Source organism: Oryctolagus cuniculus, chromosome 8 (assembly GCF_051225735.1).
Source record: "Oryctolagus cuniculus isolate XC-2025 breed Fujian yellow rabbit chromosome 8, ASM5122573v1, whole genome shotgun sequence".
Taxonomy (NCBI): Eukaryota; Metazoa; Chordata; class Mammalia; order Lagomorpha; family Leporidae; genus Oryctolagus; species Oryctolagus cuniculus.
In genome coordinates this window covers 114,379,816-114,393,858 of record NC_142874.1, presented here as the reverse complement: position 1 = coordinate 114,393,858, position 14,043 = coordinate 114,379,816, and positions in this window count along the sequence as shown.

Below are 14,043 nucleotides of genomic sequence, written 5' to 3'. Positions count from 1 at the left end.
GAGATATGGCCAAGTTTTCTACCAAAAAGAGGATTCATTACTTTTGTTTGTTTGTTTGTTTGTTAAAGATTTATTTGTTTGTTTGAGAGTCAGAGTTACACTGAGAGAGAAGGAGAGGTAGAGAGAGAGAGAGGTCTCCCATCTGCTGGTCACTCCCTAATTGGCCGCAAAGGCCCCAGAGCTGTGACAATCCAAAGCCAGGAGCCAGGAGCTTCTTCTGGGTTTCCCACACAGGTCCAGTGGCCCACAGATTTGAGCCATCTTCCACTGCTTTCCCAAGCTATAGCAGAGAGCTGGATTGGAAGTGGAGCAGCTGAGACTCACATCAATGCCCATATTGAATGCTGGCACTGCAGGTGACGGCTTTTACCTGCTACACCATAGCACCGGCCCCCATTACTTCTTATAAATCAAGGAATTTTTGCTTTAATTGACTTTGAAGTTCTTCTTTTGCTATTTTTCATGGACATTGCAGACATGGGTTCTTTTTTTTTTTTTTTTTTTTTTTTGGAGGAGGGTGCTGAATTGGTATTTTTTCTCAGAAGGCTTTTATGTAAGGTATACAAACTTCATGCATTTCATAAATACAACTTTAGGATCATAATGATTCTTCCCACCATACTTGTCCTCCCACCCACACTCCCACCCTTCTTTCTCCCCCCTCTCCTATTCCCATTCCTATTTTTTATTCAGATCTATTTTCAGTTAACTTTATACACATAAGATTAACCCTATATTAAGTAAAGAGTTCAACAAATAGTATGAAAAAAACAAACAAACTGGTCCTCAACAGTCAAGACAAGAGCTGTTCAAAGTCATTGCATCTCAAAGTCTCAATTTCACTTCTATAGATTACCTACTATATGCTCTATTTGTTACCACAGATCAGGGAAAACATGGTATTTGTCCTTTTGAGACTGGCTTATTTCACTAGATATGATGATTCTCTCTGAAAGAAAAGTGCCTGAAGTTTCTTCTTAGTCGATCCTTTTTTTCTGAAATTTAAACACCAAATCTCTTTTTATTTCTCTTTATGTGCCTGATGGATTAGTGCCATCTTATCTCCACTCCCAACATTTTTCTGTGCTTATTAATATCACCTGGAGGTATATATCTAAGTTACTGTTGTTTCTGATACATCATCTCTTTCAATATAGCTACTGAAATTCAAAATCCATTTTGTAGTTGTATTTCTGAGAGCTAAGCTTGACTATGTTTTTAAGTGTTTGTCACCACTTTTTATACTATAATCCTTTTATACTATGATTCCCCACTCTTAAATTCTAATTTTACCAGGTAATCTCTTTGATTTCTATAAAATTTGTATTCATTATTTATTATTTTATTCAAAAGGCAGAGAGATGTTGAAAGAGAGAGAGAAAGACAGATCTTGGCTTCTCTAGTTCAACACTCAAATGCCAGCAACAGCCTGGGTTGGGACAGGCAAAAGCCATGAGCCATGAAATTAATCAAGGACTCACATGTGTGAGACAGGGACCCAAGTACTTGTGCCATCACTGCTTCTTCCCTCAGTTAAGGAACTGGAACAGTGAACAGAGCCAGGACTCAAACAGAGGCGATCCTGCCAAAGATTAAAGATCAATGAACCTGTAAACTGAATTTTTAGTTTTTAATTTACCAATTTTGACAGTATTTTCTTTTAGATGATCCTTGTAAGAAAGTTTAACTTTTTTAAGAGGTGATAAATTCCAGTGAAGTCCAAAAGTATACAAAGACAATAACTAATGCAACTAAAAAAATCATACGCAGATTGGTGGAAGAAGGCGGGACTCAAACAAATAGAAACCTTCAGGAGACTCTTGGAAATGTAGGCGATAAAACCTGTAATTTTGAATTCCTGCACTTGAACTTGCGTTTGCCAAATTCTTGTGCAACTGTTACTGCTAATTATATCTCCACCCAGCCATAGCTGTTATACAAAGTATTATACAAAGTGTGATACCATGGTACTATAAGATGTTATTCTCCACACCATAAATGGCAGCACATACCAGAAAGCTTCAGCAACCTTAAACTTGGAAGAACTGAGTCCATCTTCTGATTTTTCTGCCTTTTACAATTACTTGATTATGTCTTTAACTGCCATGGGCCCTCATGCATTCAGCTATGCCATACTAACTTGTCCAAATTCTTTGTTAGCAGGCACAGAATATCATACAAAGGTCTTCCACTGATTTGGGGTTTAGTAACACTCCTCCACTTATCTTCTGATTATAGAATTCCACTAACACCCAAAGATCTGCACCTGAAAATTTCTACAAACTATGGTAAGCCTAGGAAGACTGTTCACTATGGAAGCAATGACATTGCTGAAATGAGCATTTAATTTATTCATTAATCAAATACCTAACAACCACCTAAGATGCACCAGCTAATCTAAGACCTGGGACTAGAATAGTAAACAATATGGTCACAGCCCCACTACTAAGGCCCTTGCTTGCCAGTGAGGAGTATACATAAAAGTCAATGAGCCAACCAATCAAGAATATTATCCTACACATTATTCTAAACTGTGCTTCTAAGATTGAGAGAGAGCTATAAAGCATTGTAAAGAGAAATGGTTTTATTTTTTAAAAGATTTTATTTATTTATTTGAGAGGTAGAGTTATAGACACAGAGAGGGAGAGACAGAGAGAGAGGTCTTCCATCTGCTGATTCACACCCCAAATGGCCCCAACGGCTGGAGCTGTGCCGATCTGAAGCCAGGAGCCAGGAGCCAGGAGCTTCCCTGGGGTCTCCTATACAGGTACAGGGGCCCAAGCACTTGGACCATCTTCCACTGCTTTCCCAGGCCTTAGCAGAGAGCTGGATTGGGAGAGGAGCAGCCAGGACATGAACTGGCACCCATATGGGATGCCAGTGCCACCGGTGGAGGATTAAGCTATTGTGCCATAGCACAGGTCCTGAGAGAAATGGTTTTACACTCAAGAGATCTGTACTTGTGTGCCCATTTATCTATGTTTTAGCTTCATTGTCTTAAGTAAATCACAATTTAATTTTCTGAGCCTTACTTTCCCTACATGAAAATCAAGATGATATTAATAATGGTTAGAATTAAATGATACAATATCTAAAACCATCTCTTGCCATAAAATATTGAAAAGAGAGGAGAATATAAAATAATGTTAGCATTATCTCCATATAGCACAATCCTTCCGTAGCATTAATGTGTTTTCTAATTGTCCTTTTGATAGTTACTGAACAATGAAAAAAATGTGCAGTGGTGCAGAATTCTTCCTATTGCCCAATATAAAATATATCATGATGTTCTATTAACTTCAGTGGCACATCAGTAGACAATGGCAGAAAACAGGAAGAAGGCCCAGAAAGAAGTAGCTAACCCCCAAAATTAAATACAAATGATCCTATCTCAACTGTTAGCATTTTTGAGGGGCAAAACTCAATATTCTTATATTGCACTGAGATAAAAACCTTTGATATTTTGAATTTTTTTTTGAAATAAATGTATCCACATCTTCTAAAATGCCAAAGAAACTTATGAAACAGAATGACATTTAGGGGGGAACTATTAAGTGCCAGCCATATGTTTACATTTCAATCTGAAAACTGATGACATAAAATAATGATATATTAGAATGAGATGTAAGGGCTATCAATTTTTTCCATTTATTCCATTAATATTACAAGATGCAACTATTTTATTTTTATTATGAATACTATATATGAATGTTTTATCCAAGTTTATAAGTCACCTAGTCAATAGTTATATGTTTATTCCATTGACAAGGGATACTATATACCTTCACCATATCGCCATGCCTGTCTGTTTCTTGTGAATGCAGGTTTTCAATTGTCTGTTGAGTTTTTCTGCCTGAATAATTCACTAACACATCAATCTCAAAAAATAAAAATTGAATTCACAACTTTTCTTTCTAAACCTGTCTTAATCCTGATGTTCTTTGTCCTATTGTTATCAGTTTTGAATATCCAGGCATCTCCACTTAATTTCAAAGCCTATTAGCTCTCCAATCCTGTATGAATGCCTTTTTATAGTCTCACTACCACCATCCTAGCTTGTTTCTGTATCATCCCTTACCTAGACCGGATCAAAAGCCATGTAACTAGTTACTCAAGACTATCTCCTCCTAACGTCAGTCTGTCTACATTATGGAAAGTGAAATGATGGTGCCGGAGAGTATCCAGGTCCTGCTCCTCAGAGTCTGTGAATATATCACCTTACACAAAAAAAGGGGACTTGGCAGGTAAGAATACAGCTGAAGACTTTGAGCTGGGGAAGTCATCATGGATTATGCAAGTGGGCTCAATATAATCACCAGTTCTTTACATTGGAAAACATCTTCTCATGGAACAGAGAGATGTAATGAAATAAAAACAATGGAAAAGATTCAATCCTGCTGGCTTTCAAGAAGGGGGCTTTGAGACAAGGGCTGGAGGCAGCCTCTAGCTAACAAGGAAAATGCAAGGAAACATTCTCCCCGACAGCCTCTAGAAAGGACACAGCACTGCTGACACTTTGGTTTCAGTTCAACGAGACCTGCATCAGACATCTGACTGACAGAATTATGTGATGATGAATATGCTCTTTTAAAACACTAAGTCTGGTAATAAATTAAACCACAAGGTGAAAAAAAAATAAAGATTTATTTATTTATTGGAAAGAGTTACAGACAGAGAGGGAGAGACAGAGAAAGGTGTTTCATCTGCTGGTTCACTCTCCAAATGGACACAGTGGCAGGGGCAGGGGAAACCAGGGGCAAGGAGCTTCTTCCTGGTCTCCCACATGAGTGCAGGACCCCAAGTAGTTGGGCCATCTTCACTGCTTTTCTCAAGCTCTTTAGCAGGTAGCTGGATCAGAAGTGGAGCGGCCAGGTGACTTAACCCACTATGCCACAATGCCAGCCCCTTAGCAATGGAAAATTAATACTCATGTGCTACTAGGCTAATTGAGAACATATCTCATCATCTCTACTCCCCTATTCCAACTCAAGGTTCTTCATGACAACCACTTACCTATCATGAATAATTTTTAAATGCCTCACCCTTACATACAAAGCATTTAAAACTGCTTTGAGGGCAGCTTCCTTTTTCCCTGCACCATTGCACACCTAAGAAACATCTATCAGCCATTCACCAAATAGATCTTTCATTTTTTCATGGCTGTGCCTTTGCAAATCTTTCACCTTCTCTTTTGAACAGTCTTTCTGTCTGTGCTTGCTAAAATTCTACTTGTTTCTCAGGTTCAAAATCTATTACCACCTCCTCCAAGTGGTATTCTCTCATTTCTGTAGCTGGAAATGAACCATTTTTATCTGGTGTGCATGATTAACCACTATTATTTTATCTCCATCTACCTTCCTTATGCAGAAATGTTTCTTTGTCGTTCTTAAATCCATGAGCTATTCAAGAATGAGAATCTTGACTTTCATATTTGAATTCCTAAAGTGCTGAGTTCAGGTCATTATACTAAGTAAATGCTCAAGAGTTTTTGTTGTTGAAAAAAAGACAATAAAAAATGAGTATGTGAAAAATTGTAGGAAATTCATTCCTTGACAACATTACGTGCTGGCTTATTTTTTAAAAAAGATGTGCATTAATAGGTCTGATCTGTTTAAATGGGACACTTTAGATTTTAATCATTAATTTTATTGAATTATTTTTATGATATTAAAGGGTAAATATCACATTACAATATTAGAAGGCAGATTGAAAACATTCTGATACAACATCACTGTACCTCTCTGCAACATACAATGCAATTGATATTGTAGGTAGCCTTTGGACCACGAAATATTCCTGTATTCTGAACTTTCTCAGTGGTTTAGATAATGCTTTAAGGATGGTTCAAAATTTCTTTCCCCATTCTCTGTTTTGGTTGTTCTTTCATATTTTGAAAATGACAATTTTCCTTTCTCTAAACAATGTCATCTCAGAGCCCTAGGCTGAAGACAGAATGAGACAAATGTGCCAAACATATGGATGACAGGGGAATGATTTTCCCAGAAATGATAACCACATGAAAGTTCTCAGAATGCCCTCCTGGGCTTTGGGACTTTTTAGCCAAAGAAAATGCAAATTCTATGGGCTGAAGCAGAAGCCATGAAAATGAAAAGAGATAAGGAAACTGGTTCAATATTTTGACAAAAGAGAATTTCCTTCTCAACATGCAAGTTGTTTTCATTATTCCAAAAATATGTTGATTCACTTCTGAAATGCAACTTTTGGAAAATAATACTCTCATGGGGAGAGAAAAGCCATTGTTGTTAGAACTAATAAAATGTCGAGACATATACAGAGTACTACCTAAATTCTGCTGGGAAGCCCATTTATTGAATGGCCATTCTGCTGGGCATTAGACTAGAAATCAGTGACATCAAATTTAACATTGTAAGCTTTTGTCCTCAAGAAGTGTAAGCCTTAAGCCAATTCATAGTTGGTTAATTTGACGATTTGTTTTCAGTGATTTAACTTTTAGTAAATTATCCTGCCTCTTAAGACTAGGAATTTCAGGGAATTGAGAATGTGTTAGTAAGAATAGATAATTAAGGTAATTAAATGGAATAAAGGGTAGGACAGCATTTTTACAAGATTACTTGATAGTCTAATCAAGAGGCACTTGGGAGCCCTCTGGATCAGGCGATCCCTCTGGAAGTCTTAAAGGAGAAAGAAATTGCTGGGCAAAGGAGGAACAAGTGTAATGACAGAAAAGTCATACAGAGAACAGGATGTGCTTTAAGAACTCTAGTAGAACAAAATATCTGAAACAGGTGGTGAATGGTAAGACAGAATGAAGGGGAGGTACATAAATCCCAGACCGCAGAAAGTCCTGTTCTGTATTGACAATCCTGGGAAAATGAAACAGAAAAATTCAAAATCTCAGTAGGACTTAAGTTAAACAAAATGGAAGACAGAACACTTTGGTGTTAAGATTAGATTACCTGGAGAGGGGGGAATATAGGGGGGAGAGAGTCTTGGGAAGTTTTTGAACAGCACAGGATTCTGATAAAGTTGGAAAAATTGGACTGGAGATATGGTGGCTAGGGGGGTCACTTGGGAGAACTTATTCACGCAAAAATCACAAGTTAGTGACAGAGGCCTGGAAAAAAAGGTGGAGGGGAGCAAGTCTGAGAAATACTTTGGAAGCATAATTAACATGATTTAGAGTACATCTTACAATGATGAAGGAAGAGATGGCAGATGACCTAGTGATCTCTAGCCTGAGAAACAAAGAACGTAATGATGGCATTACACGAGATTGAACCTGGCGAAAGTGGACCAGAGTTCATGGGGAGGAGACGTTGAGAAAGCTTAGTTTTTATTATGTTGACTTGTACGCGGAATTGCTTACATTTCTCCAAGAGCTAAATATTTGTAACTTAGTATGATATTGCATTTTAAATGATTTATATAATTTTATCCAAAAGCATAATAAATACTGTTTAAGATGTGTGAAAAAGGCCTTTATTACCACCTTTTTTGAGTACTTTCTGTGTACTTTTAGTTAGCAAAAGGAAAAGAACTACTAAGTACCCACTAATGCTAACCTGCTAAGTAACTACCATATGCAGACATGATCTTGAGCATATTTGCATGCTATATTCTCTGATACTCAATTTGAAAAAAAAAATGGATGGTCAGGGCTGGCACTGTGCCATAGTAAGCCAAGCCTCCACTTGTGGTGCCAGCATCCAATCCAGCTCTCTGCTATGGCCTGGGAAAGTGGTAGAAAATGGCCCAAGTGCACGGGTCCCTGTACTCCCAAGGAAGACCCAGAAGAAATTCCTGGCTCCTGGCTTTGGATTGGCCCAGCTCCGGCAGTTGCGGTCATTTGGAGAGTGAACCAGCAGATGGAAGACCTTTTTCTCTGTCTTTCTCTCTCTGTGTATATAACTCTACCTCTCAAATAAAATAAATAAAATCTTTAAAAAGAAAAGAGAAAAAGATGATGGTCAGGAGAGTTCAGGTAACTCACAGGTTGAGTCAGTTCTGACTGCATCCATAGCCTAACCTCAGCTCTATAAATTACTGTCTCTCCATGCCCAAGGCCACAGACCATTTCTTCATTCCTAAACACATAGGTAGGCCATATACAGAATAACAATCTATATTTTTAAGGTACTCAGCTTTGGTAAAGTGGTAATCCATTTGGTTTTATGATGTGTGATAGATTTAAACTGTAATATATCATTTGGACACCTGATGGCAATATTCTAATTAGACTACTGTCCACTTCCTTATTTCAAGGACAGTCTTACGTCAGGATTGCACAACAATGTTTCATTTATGATATCCTATTTGGTATCTGGTTTTCTGATGCTTTTATGGTGTTTTGCCAATAGAAAAGGCAATTTGGCTAAATCTGCTGGTCAGTCTATCCCAATATTCGCAACAGGTCAATCATGTTTTATCTAATGATGGAAACAATACACATAGTAAACTAACTCCAGCAGGTCAGGGGCTAAGTTGTTAAGTTTTTTTAAAGAAATTAAGTATCTGAACACATTGAATAATTTGTCTTTCCCAGTGGAAAACCTGAGTCTCATTGATTCTGCAGTATCCACATTTGATGATCTATTCTGAACTGGATGTGGTCTGGGTATGAATATGTTCCACTGACCCCAGATGGCAGAATTTGTGGAATCTGTATTTTGTGGCTCTGTTTGGGGCGGCAGAACAGCAGATTAGGAATTTGAGAGCGAAGAAATGAGGATAACAGAGTTAATTGGCTGGAAGTTGGTGCTGAGACAGAAAGAAAAGATGGATACAATGATGAAGGAGAAGAATCTGACTCTCTGTGTATGAAAAATCTAAGACTTCCCTCACCCACAAATAAGGAATATATACTTGTGTGTATTTTTGTGTTTTCTTATTTTTTTAACTATCTTGTTTTTTAGAGACAGATTTAAGGGTGTGACTTGCAGTCAAGCTTGTACAAATCACAAGGTAATACAAGTACTTCAGAAATGACATGGGCTGAACTCTAGGATAAGCTACTTCCTCAAACTTTTGGGAAATAGACCTTTTCAATATATTGGAGATGAAGGATACTGAACATGGCCAGTGCCACAGTTCACTTGGCTAATCCTCTGCTCACTTCGCCGGCACCCAGGCTTCTAGTCCCTGTTGGGGTGCCAGATTCTGTCCCAGTTGCTCCTCTTCCAGTCCAGCTCTCTGCTGTGGCCCGGGAGTACAGTGGAGGATGGCCCAAGTGCTTGGGCCCTGCACCCGCATGGGAGACCAGGAGGAAGCACCTGACTCCTGGCTTTGGATTGGCACAGTGTGCTGGCTGTAGCGGCCATTTGGGGGTGAACCAATGGAAGAGGAAGACCTTTCTCTCTGTCTCTCTCTCTCTCACTGTCTAATTCTGCCTGTCAAAAAAAAAAAAAAAAAAGGATACTGAACAAATCACTCAGCCAACCATGTGACTTAAAAGAACAGATCTTGACCATTTGCCTGAGCAGTGGCTCACACTGATGATAAGGAAAAGGAATATTAAAAATTGTATTCAACCCAAAGAGCCCTAGCGAAATTTAGTTCTCAGAATGATTGTCGGAGCTGCACTGGCTTCAGAGATGTGTGCTCAAGCCAGAGGGAGTGATTCTCATTCACAATAGCTTTCTCTGTTAAACCCTGCTGCCATTCTATTTAGAGAAGTGATTTTTTTTAAAGATTTATTTATTTGAAAGGCAGAGACAAAGAGTCTTCCATCTGCTAGTTCACTCCCTAAATGGCCACAACAGCCAAAGCTGGGCTAAGCTGAAGCCAGGAGCCAGGAACTTCCTCCAGGTCTCCCACATGAATGCAGGGGCCCAAGCACTTGAACCATCCTCTGCTACTTTCCCAGGCCATAGCAGAGAGCTGGATTAGAAGGAGAGCAGCCAGGACTTGAACCGGCACCCATATGGGGTGCCAGTACTACAGGAGGCAGCCTTACCTGCTATGCCACAATGCTGTACCCAAGAAGTGATATTTTGAAATTCCGGGGAAAGATATGCCAAAAAGCAAATAAAAATCACCAGCAGTAATATCTTGTTTCATATGAGAAAACTATATAATACATGTATACTGTTCACACAGAATTTTTAAAAATTTATTTACTTATTTGAAAGGCAGAATTACAGGGTGGGGAGAGAGATACCTTCCATCCAAGTTTGATCCCCAGACGCCCACAACATCCAGCGCTGGCCCAGGCCAAAGCTAGGAGTCAGGAGCTTCACCCAGGCCTCCCACATAAGTGGCAGGGGCCTAAACACTGGGGCCGTCTTCTGCTGCTTTTCCCAGGCCATTAGCAGGGAGCTGGGTCGGAAGTGGAGCAACCAGGAGAGGATCCAGCATCTAAATGGGATGCTGGGGTGCAGGTAGCAGCTTAACCAACTAGGCCACAACACCAGCCCCCAAATGTCATCTGTTGCTTTACATTATGATTTCTATCTGAGCGTAGCTGAGATTGCTAAAAATTACAGAAGATGTTGAAAAATCATAACAAAATTATTTTATAAATTAAAAGAAAAAGGTTGAGTATCAGTCCTTCTAGTTTTTAACAGGGTGGGATTGAGGGTAGTTATATCTGCTGGGAGTACCTGATGACCAGTTTCTGAATATACATCAATGTAACCACAGGACACTAAAAAAGTGGGTTTCTTTTAGATATTTTTATTAATTTATTTGAGAGGTAGAGTTACAGACAGATAAAGAGACACAGAGAGAAGTCTTCCATCCACTAGTTCACTCCCCAGTGGCCCCAATGGCCAGAGCTGGGCTGATCCGAAGTCAGGATCAAGGAGCTTCATATGGGTCTCCCACGTGGGTGCAGGTGCCCAAGGACTTGGGCCATCTTCTACTGCCCTAGTAGAGAGCTGGATTAGAAGAAGAGTAACCAGGACTAGAACCTGCACCTATATGGAGCACTGGTGCTGTTTTTTTTTTTATTACAGATTTATTTATCTATTCAAAAGTCAGAGTTACACAGAGAGAGGAGAGGCAGAGACAGAGAGAGAGAGAGAGGTCTTCCATCCAATGGTTCACTCTCCAATTGGCCACAATGGCCAGAACTGTGCCAATCCGAAGCTAGGAGCCAGGAGCTTCTTCCGGGTCTCCCACGCCGGTGCAGGGGCCCAAGGACTTGGGCCATCTTCTACTGCTTTCCAAGGCCACGGCAGAGAGTTGGATTGGAAGTGGAGCAGCCGGGACTAGAATCAGCGCCCATATGGGATGCCGGCGCTTCAGGCCAGGGTGTTAACCCGCTGCACCACAGCGCCAACCCCGCTGGTGCTGTTTTATGTGGAGGCTTAGCCCACCACACCACAGCACTGGCCCCAGCAATTCTATTTTGGAGTAATAGAGGATGCAGTTGTTTGAGCAGTAAAGGAAATAAGCCATTTCTACAATTGTATGCATTTTCCTACTTGTAGGTTTTCTATATGCAGTTCCCAAAGAGCTTGCAGCGTCTACTGTTTCTAAGTTGTTCACTATATCTATAGAGAGGGATGTCCACAGAGGCTATCATCTAAAATTCCAGTGACTCAACTGGGAAAGGCTTTCTATAAAATGCATTCCCAAGTCGCGTCCTAGCTCTAATAAGCGGGAACCTCTAGGCACTGGCACATTCATATCTTACTGTTAGAAATTATGACAGCCTCTTTCAGGTGGGGCACCATGGCCCAGCAGACGCCTGCCATTGAATTCTCCTTTCCAAATGGCTTGTCACCTGCCACCATCCTAAATTCCCCTTGCTCTTCAAAAAGATCACATTCTTATTCTCCCTGACAATGGATGAAAGGGCAACTTATCCATCTGTAGACTTCTTTCTTTACCCTGCCAGCTTCCTACTGCAGAATTCTCTAGGTGGAAAGAAATCGGTAATCCCCAATGCCACATACACTAGAGAACACACATCAATGTCATGCTTAATGGTTTCTTCAATTCCCAAGTCTACACTTCAGCCAACATTTCTGCAGTCCAGTCAATATTCAATCTATGCCTGCCTAAAGTCCCTAACTTTTGTTAGAGACTCTCATTTGACCAGAGAAGAACTACTCCTTCCTTCTCTCTGGGAAGAGAGAAATTAAAACATTTTCTACTACTAAAAATTAAAAATGCAAATTTCTCCTCTTGATGCTGGACATGAGTCCTGCCACATGAGTGACTAGCCTGTTCACCATGTCAAAAGAGGAGAGAAATGGGGTAATTTTCTTTCAAATATGGGAATATTTATCTCTTGCTTTCAGTTATCAGCTATCATGGAAAATCCCTGTCACATCCTGTTCCATGGATATCTAAATACATTGAGTTGAGTGCAGTAATAAAGATAAGTAATTCTCGGCCGGCGCCGCGGCTCAATAGGCTAATCCTCCGCCTTGCGGCGCCAGCACACCAGGTTCTAGTCCTGGTCAGGGCGCTGGATTCTGTCCCAGTTGCCCCTCTTCCAGGCCAGCTCTCTGCTATGGCCAGGGAGTGTAGTGGAGGATGGCCCAAGTGCTTGGGCCCTGCACCCCATAGGGGACCAAGAGAAGCACCTGGCTCCTGGCTTCGGATCAGCGCGATGTGCCGGCCACAGTGCACTGGCCGTGGCAGCCATTGGAGGGTGAACCAACGGCAAAGGAAGACCTTTCTCTCTGTCTCTCTCTCTCACTGTCTACTCTGCCTGTCAAAAAAAAAAAAAAAAAAAAAAAAAAAGAAAAGAAAAGAAAAAGATAAGTAATTCTCACTTCTCTCTACTAGACTGATTCCATGGACTCATTCTTTCTAACTTAGCAATCCAGGAAGAAAAGCAAATCCCATAGCTTTTTTGTGCTTCCTTTAGTCACAAATGATTGCAACTCATTTGTGCCAACTCAGTTAAACTTTAAATTTGTTTAATATTCAGAGATTTTTCAAGACAATTGTTAAAGTATTGGTTGCTTGTTTATTTGCCATGATACAAGTATTTACACCAGAAAATTTAGCAAATGCTAAAAATCAACATTTCTGTGTGGAGGCATCCAGTTTGCCAACAGCAATGAAGGATAATAACAAAATGTTTTGTTTAAATCTACTCCCTCCCTAAGATTTGCACACCATACTCTTTAGTATGAGCATTAGGTAAAGAAGTGTTGATGCTCATTTTTGCTACTTGCTAACTCCTCCTTCCCCTAATGCCAATATGGTGGCTAGCTTAAGGCTTGGAAGCCTGGAGCAATGGAGAAAGAGAAACATTACTAACATCCTCTATGTTGTCCTTTCTTGCTCTATAGTCACCCTCTCTTGCTTGGTACCTGCTGTTGCTGATCTATCTAGGGGTGGGCTTCAGAGGAGAGGAGGTTGTGTGAAAAGGACTCAGCTTTGGGTGGCTGGGGCAGTTTTTGTCTGGCACTGGTTTCCCCGACTGTGATGGATACAGTCACTGTACTCTTTCTCCCAGGTGTTCCTTTGGGGGCCAAAGTTCTTGAATGGGGGCCATCTAGGTGCTGGCCCCTGGCTACTCCTCTTTCTGACTACTTAGGTCATTCCTTCTGTCTTTAGACTCAGAAGGTCCAGCCTCTTGCTGAGAGTACTTGATGCCTCAGCCCAGGCACACTTTGCTCACACTTGCTCTTTCCTCCCCTTTTCTCCCTTGCAAAATAAAGGCTTGCAGCCCTCTGTCTGCTCTTGTCCTCTGGCACTGTCTTGCCCTAGATTTTGCAGATGTGGGTCAGTTATGGATCCCTCTGCCCTCCAAACTCCAGACAACACAGGTCAAGGTCTCCAAGGGAGTCTCTTTGAGCATTTTTCCCACTTGGGCTATTACAAAGAAGGAGAAGGATCCCTCAGATCTCTTTATTGATGAAAGGAGTCGTCGATAAAGCAGAAAAACAACTCTTCCGAGATCATTCTCCCTGTTTGCTTTTATACCTTTGTGATAAGCCAATGGGACCCCATTAACTTTATGGCTTCTGAGTGCACACTACACAATGTAATGTCTTGCTTTATGATGTAGAGCATAGTTGCTATATATTATATTATTCTAGAATTCTGATGCCTTAGAGAAATTCTGAGATAACAAAAATGTTATATTTAACATCTCAG